The following is a 12,530-nucleotide window of genomic DNA, read 5'->3' as shown; positions in this document are numbered from 1 at the left end:
TATAGAGTAAACTCCCACTCAACTGCACAGACATTTTTAGCTGATACCTTATTCCCATTTACAGCTCTCTATGCCTCAATCTTCATACTCAAAGGTGGGTTATCCCATCTAGTTAGTTCTGCCCTGCACACTAACACTGCATCGGGTGGGGAGACATTAAGACATTTGTGCTCACACCTGCATTGCTTACTACACACAGGCACATTAAGCTCTTGTTGTCTGTGTTTATTCATTACTGCTCACATATGCCAAGCAGAAAGGAGCAAACACCTGTGTGAAGTGAACTGAGCATTGCAACTATATACATTTATTTAAATTACTGTACTGTGTGTACTGTGCTCTCTACTGTACTTTGATAGTTTCTTTGAGTTACAGAGTGGTGGTCCCTGGGGTTCTCCGGAACATCCAGGCCCGCTCAGGGCTCGTACTGTATAGTGTACTCTGTGCCACTTTATTCTGTGCTTTACTCCACTGGCCACTTTAGGTGTTGCAGCTGTCACAGAGACAGAGACACATACAGTAGCTGCGTAGTGGAGCGGACACACCGTTCAAAAATATTACCATTACTCTCTCTGCCAGAAAGTAGTATGTGACAAACACACACACACACACACACACACACACACACACACACACAGGGAATGAGGACGCGAGGTGCAGAGGAAAGGGGATAATGAACCCACTGATAACGGAAGACTGAACACTCTGGAACGCTGCTAGGCTAACCCATCCAACACACGCACGCACACACCCACTGAAATGTGACATATAATGCATGTAAATGTGTTTTCCAATTAAATTTCTCTTACCGGTGTTCCTCCACTATACTGTGGGGGGGGGGGGGGGGGGGGGTCTAACGTGTATGTTGTGTGGGTGGATGTGCATGAAAGCTTGCATGTGCATGTGTGATGCCTATAAATAAAACATTGTCACCTCACCACCAGTGCTAGCAAAAGGCAAGCCTTGTTTTTCCACAGGAACATGGAGTTGTTGTTACCCTCAACTCTGCTCAGGTGAGATATGGTACTGTGATTTCAGTACAGCCATGTAGGTAGAAGTTCTTCTACCTACCTAATGTAGTATATAGTTTATCATCCAGGAATGTGTTGTTACCCGAGGTTATTCTATAGGTCAATGCATTGCATTGCTGCATTCATGGGCAGAGCCTGCATGGCTTGTTTTCTGCTCTATATTATGGTTTATTTTCACCCGGACAAACTCCAGCGAGCTTATCCAGTGTTTAAAAGTAATTCTAGGCCTGGGTGGCTGGAGTAATCGTCCGGGCACCTAGACAGGCTGGTAATACAGCATGACAGCGTGTCACAGGTCCAATCGGATCCCTGGGTTCGAATCCCGACAACCTTTGCTGTCCCCCCCCCCCCTATCTCTAAAATAAAAATAAAATAAAAATAAATCTTAAAAGCAATTCTAATTTGAATGATTACGGGGAATCTGACTGGATGTTACTGTACACCCAAACAATAAAGTATGACACTTTGCACTGTGTATTGTCTGGCCTTGATTACCTTTGCAAAGCCCCAATCAATAGATCCCAGAGCCAGGGCTATTCATAATGGTATCAATCTGCTTCTCCTTATGTCACCGCCATCCCCAATCAGACATTAATTATCAATTAGGCCTTGTTGCTGGGCAAAGGGCAATCAATGAGATTGCGTAGTAGAGAGGTCTGGGGAGATACAGACCCAACAACCTCTAGTGAGTGAGTGAGTGTCGTGAGTGAGTGAGTGAGTGAGAGGGAGTGCACTGGAAAAACCCTGCACCTTCTTCAAAAGTCTGACGCAATCCTGAAACATCTAAATATTTAATTGAAATGTCATGCAATTAAAAGGCTTTGGGAGAAAGGGGGTGGAGGAGAGGAAAACAGGCCGGCAGAGATTGAGAGAGAGAGAGAGAGAGAGAGAGAGAGAGAGAGAGAGAGAGAGAGAGAGAGAGAGAGAGAGAGAGCTGCAGAGAGCTGCAGAGAGAGAGGAGAGAGAGAGAGAGAGAGAGAGAGAGAGAGAGAGAGAGAGAGAGAGAGAGAGAGAGAGAGAGAGAGAGAGAGAGAGAGAATGTCAAGGAGGGGGAAAGCTACTGAGAAGAATAAAGGCGGCTCACCTCTTTTTAATTACCAACAACATACTGGTAATGAATCATGAAGAGACCTTTAATAAGCAGCATTAGGGAGTGGGGGACAGAGAGCGAGGGAACACGAGGGACACCTGGACAGCTGACAATTATGTCAAGAAGTGTCACTCAAGAAGTGAACAAGATCAAAGATTCAGTGCTGTTCAGTCCACTGTTTAAAGACAATTCAGACAGTTTGGACACAGCTCATTGCTGCTTGTTCCATCCTCCTCTGATTTCCATCATGTAACTGCAAAATGTACATACATAGTCTGTGGTTTAAGTATTTATCTGAATTGTGCCATTAGCAGGGTGAGTCAGACTAGACAGATATGTCACATGTGTCCAGTTTAAAAGACATCCATTTAACCATTCTGAGCACAGATGGAGGTGGACCAGGACAACTCCCTCCTGTTGTGCTAGTGTGTCCCGGCACAGCAGAACAGTGACCCCAAATGGATTTCACCAGATAATACAACAAGCTGAATGACGTCACTCTAGTCTAAGGAAGGGTAGAAAATAGGCAGTGTTTCTATACAGCTGTCCACATAATGAAGGGAGAAACAGCTAGAGCTTGTGTGCAGTAGATACAAAATACTGTACAAATGTTATATTTTTGGAGGTGAATAAAGCCATGATCTATGTTTTAATAGTCTACGTATAGCTTGCTATGTGCTCCAAGGTTTGATGGACAAGAGATTTACAGAATATTCACACCACATCCGCCCAACCGCACAGAACTGGTGTGTGTACAGCATATCAGATGAAGGTAGTGCGTTACACACCTCAGAGTGTGTGTCATGACATATCCCCACCCGCGGTGTGACAGGTACCAAGTCAACCTTGACATGCCACTGGCAGGTGATTAGCACAAAGAAAGACCCCCACTGCCCTACCATCACACATTATTATACAAAGGGCTCTGTCTCCCTTAGACATTATAATGTTAAGAGTCATATGAATGTCGACGTCCTTCACTGAGCTACAGAGAGGAGAGAGCCATCAGTGAAGCCTAGAGCTAGAATGCACAGAGATCAGCTACAAAGCATCTCTTTCCTTGTCTCCATTCTACTCTGAGAAAACAATGCATGTTCTGTTGCTTTCGGCTCTAGAGACAAACGTTTCGCATATGGAGGTGGCAGCAGAGGGTGAGAGGTCACTAATGATGCTGTCAATCAAAGCCATGGCGGGCGTGTCATGGCAGGCTACTTGCATACGTATGGCCAAGACTGTCACTCTACTTGGCCCCCACGGACGGACGGACGGACGGACGGACACACACACACACACACACACACACACACACACACACACACACACACACACACACACACACACACACACACACACACACACACACACACACACACACACACACACACACACACACACACACACACACACACACACACACACACACACACACACACACATTGTCAAAACCCTGGTCAGTAGGGTAAGTGGTTCCATATATGCATTTCTCTTTCATTTAGATGAGGATACAGCCCTCAGCCCTTCTTCAAGTTCAACAATAGTAGGATATAACTAAGCACTGGTATGTTATGTAGGTCACACCCTAGTAACACGTCTGATGGTGAATGGACAACCATAAATCACTATTAGGGTGAGAAAAACAACCAAGATGCCTTCAGCAAACTCCTAACAAGGAACAACAGCCAATTAAATGCTTTCAAACCCTCCATCAGTCCATCTCTCCTCTAGGACTTGTACCTACTAAGAGGTTACACCATGTTGGCTTGTGGTGGACATTTTTGTAATTTCTTTTGCCACAGACATACAAAAAGAGTGGACAATATTACCAGAAACACATAAAGAGATCGCCCTGAATGACCATAACAGGTCTGTAACTCTGATAGTGTACAAATCTCATTTCAGCCTGAGGTCTGTAATAAAAGAGAAATGCATATCGAGCAAGAGGGTCCAACACTTTTTCTTAGTCTCAAGGCAACTTCCACTGAACTGCACCTCACTACAATATTACCCTTGGTGTGAGTTACTTTTCCATTATCAAATCCCCAGCCAAAACAAACAAAGCCCCAACATCACTTCTGAGAAATGATGGTTGTCTGCACACATAAGCCAAGCCACATATAAAGATTTTTTTGAATACTTTTGTAACTGGATGGATGCAGAAACACAATTGAATACATGAAGTGACCACTTAATATTTCCATAATATAAATGTAATTCAGGTGAATCCATGGCCTCCTTCCCTAGGCTTCTGGCATTGTCCGTGGTATTACAGTAACATGATTGTCTGGCATTGGTTCCATACACAGCCGTCCTCCAGTGACAAAGTGAATGGTTGGGGCTGCCATGCATTTACATAACCTAATGCTGTATTAGCATAATTACCATAAGCCCGGACTGTACTGTTAACTATATTCAGTGGGACGGCTGGGTTCTACCACAAAAGATAAGAGCAACAGGGAATATTATTTACTTCCTATATTGCAAAGACAGAATATACAGAGAAAACGTAGCTACGTACAACAAGAAGAAAGAGTGATTTCATTATCCTCCAACAAAGCATAGCCGTGGTTCATCCATTATAAGTTATTGTTTTGCGTGGAGAAACCTGGCTCTGGCATTTCATTTACTCTGTACAGTGGATGCAGCATTGCAAGGTCCATAAACCAAAGAATGGAGGTATTCCAGCTCTGAACCTTCCATCTCACTGATGTGAGACGATTGCTGGTAAGCTGCCATACACATACTCTACGTACCTGTCAGGGAATGCTGAACGATGAAGTTAATGCACAGTAGTGTTATAGCGGTCTGTCTAAGTTGAGCCTGGGGGGGACTCAGAGAACAAGATATGGGCCTCTATAAGTATTCGAGTGGTGGGCAATAGTGTGACCTTTTCTATTTTCTTCTACCTATAGAAATGAAAGTAGCATGTGTTCAAAGCAAATGGAGGAAAGTATCTCATGAAATGTTTTGCATACATGTGGCAATATGAGGTTTGTGCAAGGTTAATTTCATTTGTAATCCTGTGCTGGCTTACACATACACAAGTACAAACTTTACAGGACTTAACATACTTTTACATTTCATCAAAGTTAAATGAAAGTAAAAATAATTGATGAATGTTAGTCATTAATGAACACTAAGGTTGACCAGAGATGAACGTGAGAGTTTAACTGTGGGGAGAGACATCACACAGAATTGTTTGTCCCCTGTGGAGTGGTGCTGCGATGTACAAAACACCTACAGTGCAGTACCTGTCTTCTAAATATAGAACTAACAATTCAGTTAGTTAGTTAGTAACAGGATTCTCTCGTTGATGCTGCTCGACCCATTTAGGCCAGAAGAGTCACAATATTTGCATGTTCTATGAAAAGTGAGGATAACATGAGTGTGCTCGTTGAAGCGAGCCCACAACAAGAAATGATACACAAATGTAAATTATGGCTGAGGTAAAACAGGGGAGTTCCTCGACCTCTCGGGACTCGAGCCGGGCACCATTGAATGCGCCTCGCCAGTGCCACCCCAGTACGACCCACCTTTCGGGCAATATCGCCACTTTAAGCCGAAATTATAGGCAGTTGAATAAATGCCACATCTGCCGGTTATAGTGCCACCATGAGGCCAATTTTGGGAAAACACATTTCTGTACATTACTCATCCATACATCACGCAAATCGGTATACACTATCTCCATAGCAATGACATCAACACGCATCTGTCCGCTTTTCCATATTTATTCCATCCCGATTGGCTAAGATTGCCTTCCAAACTTTGCAGATTTGGTCCATTTTGAACAATATGCGTTTCGGATGCGTGGTGGGTCACCGGAACCGGGCCGGCCCCAGTACAGCACCACTCAGTTCAGACAGGTCAGGTTACCATTTCAAAAGTGTATATAGAAATACATTTTGTTTAATTGGAAATGTTACACATTCATGACTTTAAAGGCTTCAGCGTACTATATAGTTTGACTCCTGCTATATAATTGATTTAAAAATGGTAGTGGCATAAAGAAAAAGCTATGGGACTAAAAATACATAAAACACAGCCAAATATTCCGGGAAATATTCCGATTTATTTTCTAAACGTCAACACTACTTTGCGTTCCCCATTGCACTGAATATTATAGCTAAGCTCTCCAAGGAGAATCTTCTTGATACAACACCGCCCTCTAGTGGCTGGCATCTGCAACCACATCATTTGATGTATCATCAGCACTGATGTAATGTACAGCTTACCTTAGAGGCGACCTATAGTGAACTAAAGTACAGTAATGTAGACATTACTTTGATCAGAAACCCCCAAAAACACAGAATAATAAAATCACAATAATTCAAAAAAGAAAAAAATTAAATGTTGCAGTGTAACTTATTTGTGTCTCTCTCATAGAGTAATTTAATGGTGATGTGGACATGCCATCCAGCCATTCCCCAAACACTATTGATTGATGCACAGTTATAAAAACACATCTATCACTGAGACAGAGTGAAATTGAAGCTGTGTGTGTGTGTGTGTGTGTGTGTGTGTGTGTGTGTGTGTGTGTGTGTGTGTGTGTGTGTGTGTGTGTGAGTGTGTGTGTGTGTGTGTGTGTGTGTGTGTGCGTGCGTGCGTGCGTGCGTGCGTGCGTGCGTGCGTGCGTGCGTGCGTGCGTGTGTGTGTGTGTGCGTGCGTGAGTGCGTGCCTGCCTGCCTGCCAGCGTGCTTGCTCGCAGGCCTCACACACAAGGTGTGTTGATGCAGTACAATATTATGAAACAATAAAATCTAGACAGCTGATTCATTTCTGGGCATAAAAGCCAGAGTTAGGCTATGTTCCCCTTTAATGAAACCTATAATTCCTGCATCTCTCTCTCTCTGTCTCTCTCTCTCTCTCTCTCTCTCTCTCTCTGCCTCTCTCTCTCTCTGCCTGAGCAGAGGGATTGATCATAAAGACCAAGACTAAGACTATTGTATCGGATCTCCGTGGTCACGTCACATGTCAAGTTACTGAATGACAGCCACGGGACATACAGTAAGGTATCCGCTAAAATAAATTACATATCAGTGGTACAATTTGATTATATTTTGTGAAATTAACACATTAACTATAGCTTACTTTCAACGTACTGTATGTACACACATGTATGCACGCACGCACATGTGTGCTGCCCCACACGCAAATCATTGTCACTTGGGCATAGCTAAGGTTTGTCAGAGACGGATGGTATAGGCACAAAGGTTACAAATTCAATCACTTTGGAGATGGCTGTCCCTTCACTATGTCTCATGAAAATATGACTCTTTCTTCTCTATTGTGTGTGCATGTGGGGACTGGGGATGTGTGTGTGTGTGTGTGTGTGTGTGTGTGTGTGTGTGTGTGTGTGTGTGTGTGTGTGTGTGTGTGTGTGTGTGTGTGTGCGCGTGCGTGTCTATTTGTGGAGACAAAGGCCCGGGTGTGGATGGGGAACATAACGCTGGGTCGACAGAAACAGGGCCATTAGAAATTCAAACAGGGTGGAACTGTCACATCCACTACTGTATGACTTTAAAGGAAGGACAATAAAGTAGAGAGAGAGAGAGAGAGGGGGGGGGGGGGGGGGGGGGTAGAGCAGAGAGAGCGGGAGATAATAGAATAGATTGCTTACTGTAGGCCATTGCGATCCATCAGGACAATAAAGGCATAAAGTAATAGGAGAGGAAAACTTGGTCTCTGTTTGTCACCGTGTAATAAATATGTGAAAAGATGAAAAGAGAAAAAAATGGAGTAGAGAAGATAGAAGATCAGAGTCATTGAATCAGCACATTCAACTACAGTAATGTACTTTACTTTGAATCCTTTCCCCCTATCTCCTTCTCTCATTCTTACTCTCCTTTGAACCTTAAGTTCAAGGGAGATCCTTTGTGTCACCTTTTCTCTCTGCACCTCTTTTTCTTCTTTGTACCGACTCACCCTCTTTTTCTCCTCATTCTCTTTTCATCTCTCTCCCTCTCTCTCTCTCTCTCTTTCTCTCTGACGACGATCATTCAAACACTGTCAGCAGGTCAGAGTCACTGAGCTCAGCATTTCCCAGGCATCCCAGAGGATCTTAAACATAACCAATGTTTACAATGCGTGCACATGCAGGTGTGTGTGTGTGTGTGTGTGTGTGTGTGTGTGTGTGTGTGTGTGTGTTAGCTGATGTATTGATGACTTCCCGCCTCCACCCCCCGAACACTGACTGACATCTGCAGAGTTAATCTGTTACTGTCAACTTTATTGCTGGGAGAGGTATAGATTTAAAAGGCCTAGACTGGCGAAGAGCTCATCACTCTGAAGTCCATGTTCAGACAGTTTATCGCAGCCCTCTTTATCTGTATGAGTGCAAATCAAACAGGCTGTTTCACCATCAAAGCCTCTCTCTGCTGCGAGCGCCTGGATACTTTGGAGTGCGTGTGTTCACAGCCGCTGAACAACTTGGCTCGCCATCTCAGAGACTTAGCTGCCTGTTGACTTCAGTCACGGAGATTAGATGGAGAGGTACACACACACACACACACTTGCTATTCTGTGAGAAGGGCTGCATACAAAACGTCAGTATAGAATTGTAATGACCACAACAGACACGGCAGTGAAAATCCAGGGGATTTACCGTGGTCTTATTGAATCAAGGGACGCTGTGCTGAATGAGAATGACTGCTACGCTGATTTTAATTCTGTGAAAGTGGGTATATGTGCGTGCATGTGTGTGCGCGCATGCATGTGCGTGTGTTTCCAAATCCTTGTATGTTTACCCTTCTGATCCCAGAGAAGAGGCTGAGTGTGAGCCTGCATACTGAGTAAAATCAGCTGAGAGCTGCTGCCCCCTTCTGGTCAGGAATGAAATCACTTTGACCAAACTGGCCCCATATTCTCAAATAAGGCAGGGCACAGCAGTGAGCGGAGTGATAACTTACAGTGTTACAGTTATGAAGGATAGCGATTTCAGAACAACACTTGCCCCCGGCGGGGGCAGCGGCTGTCCACCTCTGAACAGCGCTCAGCGGGTCAATGGAGACCCAATTGGTCTCCGGTTCCAAAGTTAAGAACAAAATAGGATAGTTTTCAGCTGCTTACGGAGCATCCACGGAGCGACCACAACCATGACATATTGAGACTGAGTTATGTTATGTACAGTATGCCACACAGGCAGGACTTACAGGGGTGCTGCCATCTGACAGGGTAGTCATGCTGATGGAAGTGCTCATCTTGTCTGAGGACGAGAGGGAGGGCGGAGAGGGGCTCCTCTTCTCCACTTCCTGACGCTGCAGGAAGTCACGCCAGGCACGCTGGATACTGTGCATGTAGATTGAAAACATAGCAAGCAGAAGCTCTTTTATAGTAAAGAAATGCACATGTTAATTGGCTTTCTTAGCTTTTTCTCCAAAATATTTCACACAATATCTGCACATCTGGCTAGTCTTTTGGCAGGTGCAGCGGTGAAAAACAGGTATATTAAATGACCATGGGCGCGGCAAGTATGGGGCTTTTGGGGCGGCAGGCCACCATGCAGCCCCCCGTGTCGAGACGGTAAAAAATATATTTTATGATTTAATGGCTTACTGGCTTTGTATGACTGGTTTACAAAATGCTGTACCCCCTCCAACTGTATACATCCCATTCTCAACTGTTTTTATTGTATTTTGACACTACTCGGATGAGAAGGAGGTGGAAATAACAACACAGTGACAACTAATAAGTGTGTGTTTGTTAGAGAAATGTCATGTGTTTTTACTTTTTCATATCTTGTAAAGCTGCCGCTGTGCAGGACGAGGGATGATGTTTGTCGAGGCAGAGTGTTTGTGTTGGAGTGTATCAGTGCGGCAGCACAGTTCATATTCAGCCTCTTCCAGAGAGATGTTTGTGTGTGCGTGTGTACACGTCTCTCTCTCTCGTGGTTTAAATGGGCTAACTGATTGTAATGCTTGCTGATGCATACATAATGCTTAATGGAGAGGTGTGTTAAATCTGTTTTTTTGGATGTTGCGCTGTGCAGGCTGCCTGTCACGGTGCAAGGAGTATGTGTGTGGTTGTGCGTGTGCACGTGTGTACATGATGCTGCAGTGCTAGGTCCTAAATAAGTCATTATTAGGCCAATTACACCCGAATAAGACCCAAGCGCACCCGAGCACACCCCCCCTTGGACAAATACCTTCCTGCACGCCTGTAAATTACAATATTACAAAATGATGCATTAACGGTTAACACACTGCAAATATCACACTGTAATGGCTGTTGCCTGCAGTCTGCTTGACTCTGGGGCACTAGCATGGACTACAGGAATATACAGTACTTTATATATTATTTTTTATTTTCATATTTATATTCGTATCTATCTTGGTTTGGTTCTTGACTCTGTACCTCACCTGTGTTTCATTCTTACCACTGCTGCTGCTATGACACCAGAATGTGCCTGTACTATAAATGATCTCATTTGAAGTTTTATGCATCTCCAATACTAAAAATGTTGTTGTTGTTGTTGTTGTAGAGAATCCTATCTTCTCTATCAAGTCTACTGTCTACAAAACTTGTTTCTTCAATTATGAAGCAAACGCAAGTTAAATATTTCATCTGCTGTTGTTGAATAACAGTGTAGTGTAGCTACAGGGCTAGTGTGAGAGGTGATAGGGCATGCACATCCACTCTAGCCCAGGTGCTGGACAAACGGGAGTACAGGAGAACACTGGTACAGCTCCAAAGGTTTATCAATTCAACGTTTCGATCACAGTGATCGAAACGTTGAATTATAACAAACCTGTGGAGCTGAGTTGTCCTTACCAACCAGTGTTGCGGACTCTATTTCTTCCTTCTAGTGTGAGATATTGACTTGCCCATTGGCCTTAGGCACAGAGAGTTTGAAAATTACTGGTGTAGCTCTGTCTGTGTTGCAGACAACCACATACAGTACAGTACAGTACAGTACTCACATCAACACCTTGGTCTCTGTGGGCGGCAGGCGGATATTGATGTTGTCCAGGTCCATGGTCAGCTGGCTACTGAGCACAGAAAAGAGACAGGTATAGGGGACAGTCAAAGGACGCACACACACACACACACACACACACACACACACACACACACGCGTGCGTGGGTGCGTGCGTGTGCATGCAGCCAGCTCTCATTCTGTTGTAAAACCCATTTCCCTGCTGATGAGACCAATCCGTCTCTGTTTAATTACTGATAACCCATGGTGGCACAACAACCCAGACTGGGATTGCATGTCTGTGTGTGTGTCTGTGTGTGTGTCTGTGTGTCTGTCTGTCTGTCTGTCTGTGAGTGCGTGCGTGCGTGCGTGCGTGCGTGGCGTGTACACACACCTCTGCAGCTGTAAACGTCCATCATTAACTCCACTCTGGAGGTTCTTCAGCTCCTCCTGTGAAGAGAGAGAAGAACAGGGTGAGATGTTTGCTTCCAAAATGTACCTTTTGCAATAAATAAAAACAAAAAAACCTGCGGAACGAGAAAAACACTGCAGGATAAAACGTATGTGTGTGCATTTGTAGATGTACTGTAATGAATAAAGTGGGCCTATGGTTTTGTGTGTGTGCGTTGTGCATGTGCGTGTGTGCGACTGTGCATGCACATTGCATGCGTGTCACGTGTGTATGTATGTGTGTGTCTTCTCCATGCTGAGGTAAGAGACCCCTGCAGTGAGTTGGTTAGGGTGTATTTGGGGATGGTTTGATGTTTTCTTCTGAAGTCAGTAAAGTTATAGCTTTGTAAATGTGTCCCATTCTCGCTGCCTCAGCCTTTACAGACATTTGGCCCTGAAGCAGACAGAACGCCAAGGAAGAGAACAAGTCAAACTGAAGAGGTTGGGGTGGGGAGTTCCTTTTTTTTCCACTTTTGTTTTTCTTGTTTGTCTTGTACAGTTGTAAGTCAGGCCCATTTGACTAAGAATAGAGGGTTTAAGTGGTTAATGGTTGTGTGTATGAATTGACATGTTAATTCAACTATAAGGCAGCAGCAAAGTATAGCAGCTCTTACTTATAGGCCTCGTGCCTAAAGTGAGATACAGCACTTTACTGTATGCACACATCTCTACAACAGATGTACACAAATGCACAAATCCCTATATCAAAATAATCTCTGCGTCACACTAAATATGCATCCCCATATGACTCCTGTCAAACCCTCTGATTTTCTTTTTAATGAACACAGTTGCATGTTTACCAAACGTATATTTCCACAGCCGCTCCGCTGCGACCCTGTCTCACTGAATCTGAGGCTGTTTGTTATGATGCTGTTGAGACAACACCATTACGAAAGATCCAGTTGTAAAGGTGCATTCTGTTGAGCTCTCAGCCTATCCCACCGTGTCAGCAAGAATAGCTTTTCTCATTATTCTGCTCGCCTGACAAAAACAAACAGCCCATTAAATCGAATAAAGGTGGACAATGACAAGTGATCAATGGCCACAT

This window comes from Protomyctophum bolini (genome assembly GCF_963924005.1).
Source record: "Protomyctophum bolini genome assembly, chromosome: 9".
Taxonomy (NCBI): domain Eukaryota; kingdom Metazoa; phylum Chordata; class Actinopteri; order Myctophiformes; family Myctophidae; genus Protomyctophum; species Protomyctophum bolini.
This window is presented reverse-complemented; position numbering follows the sequence as displayed.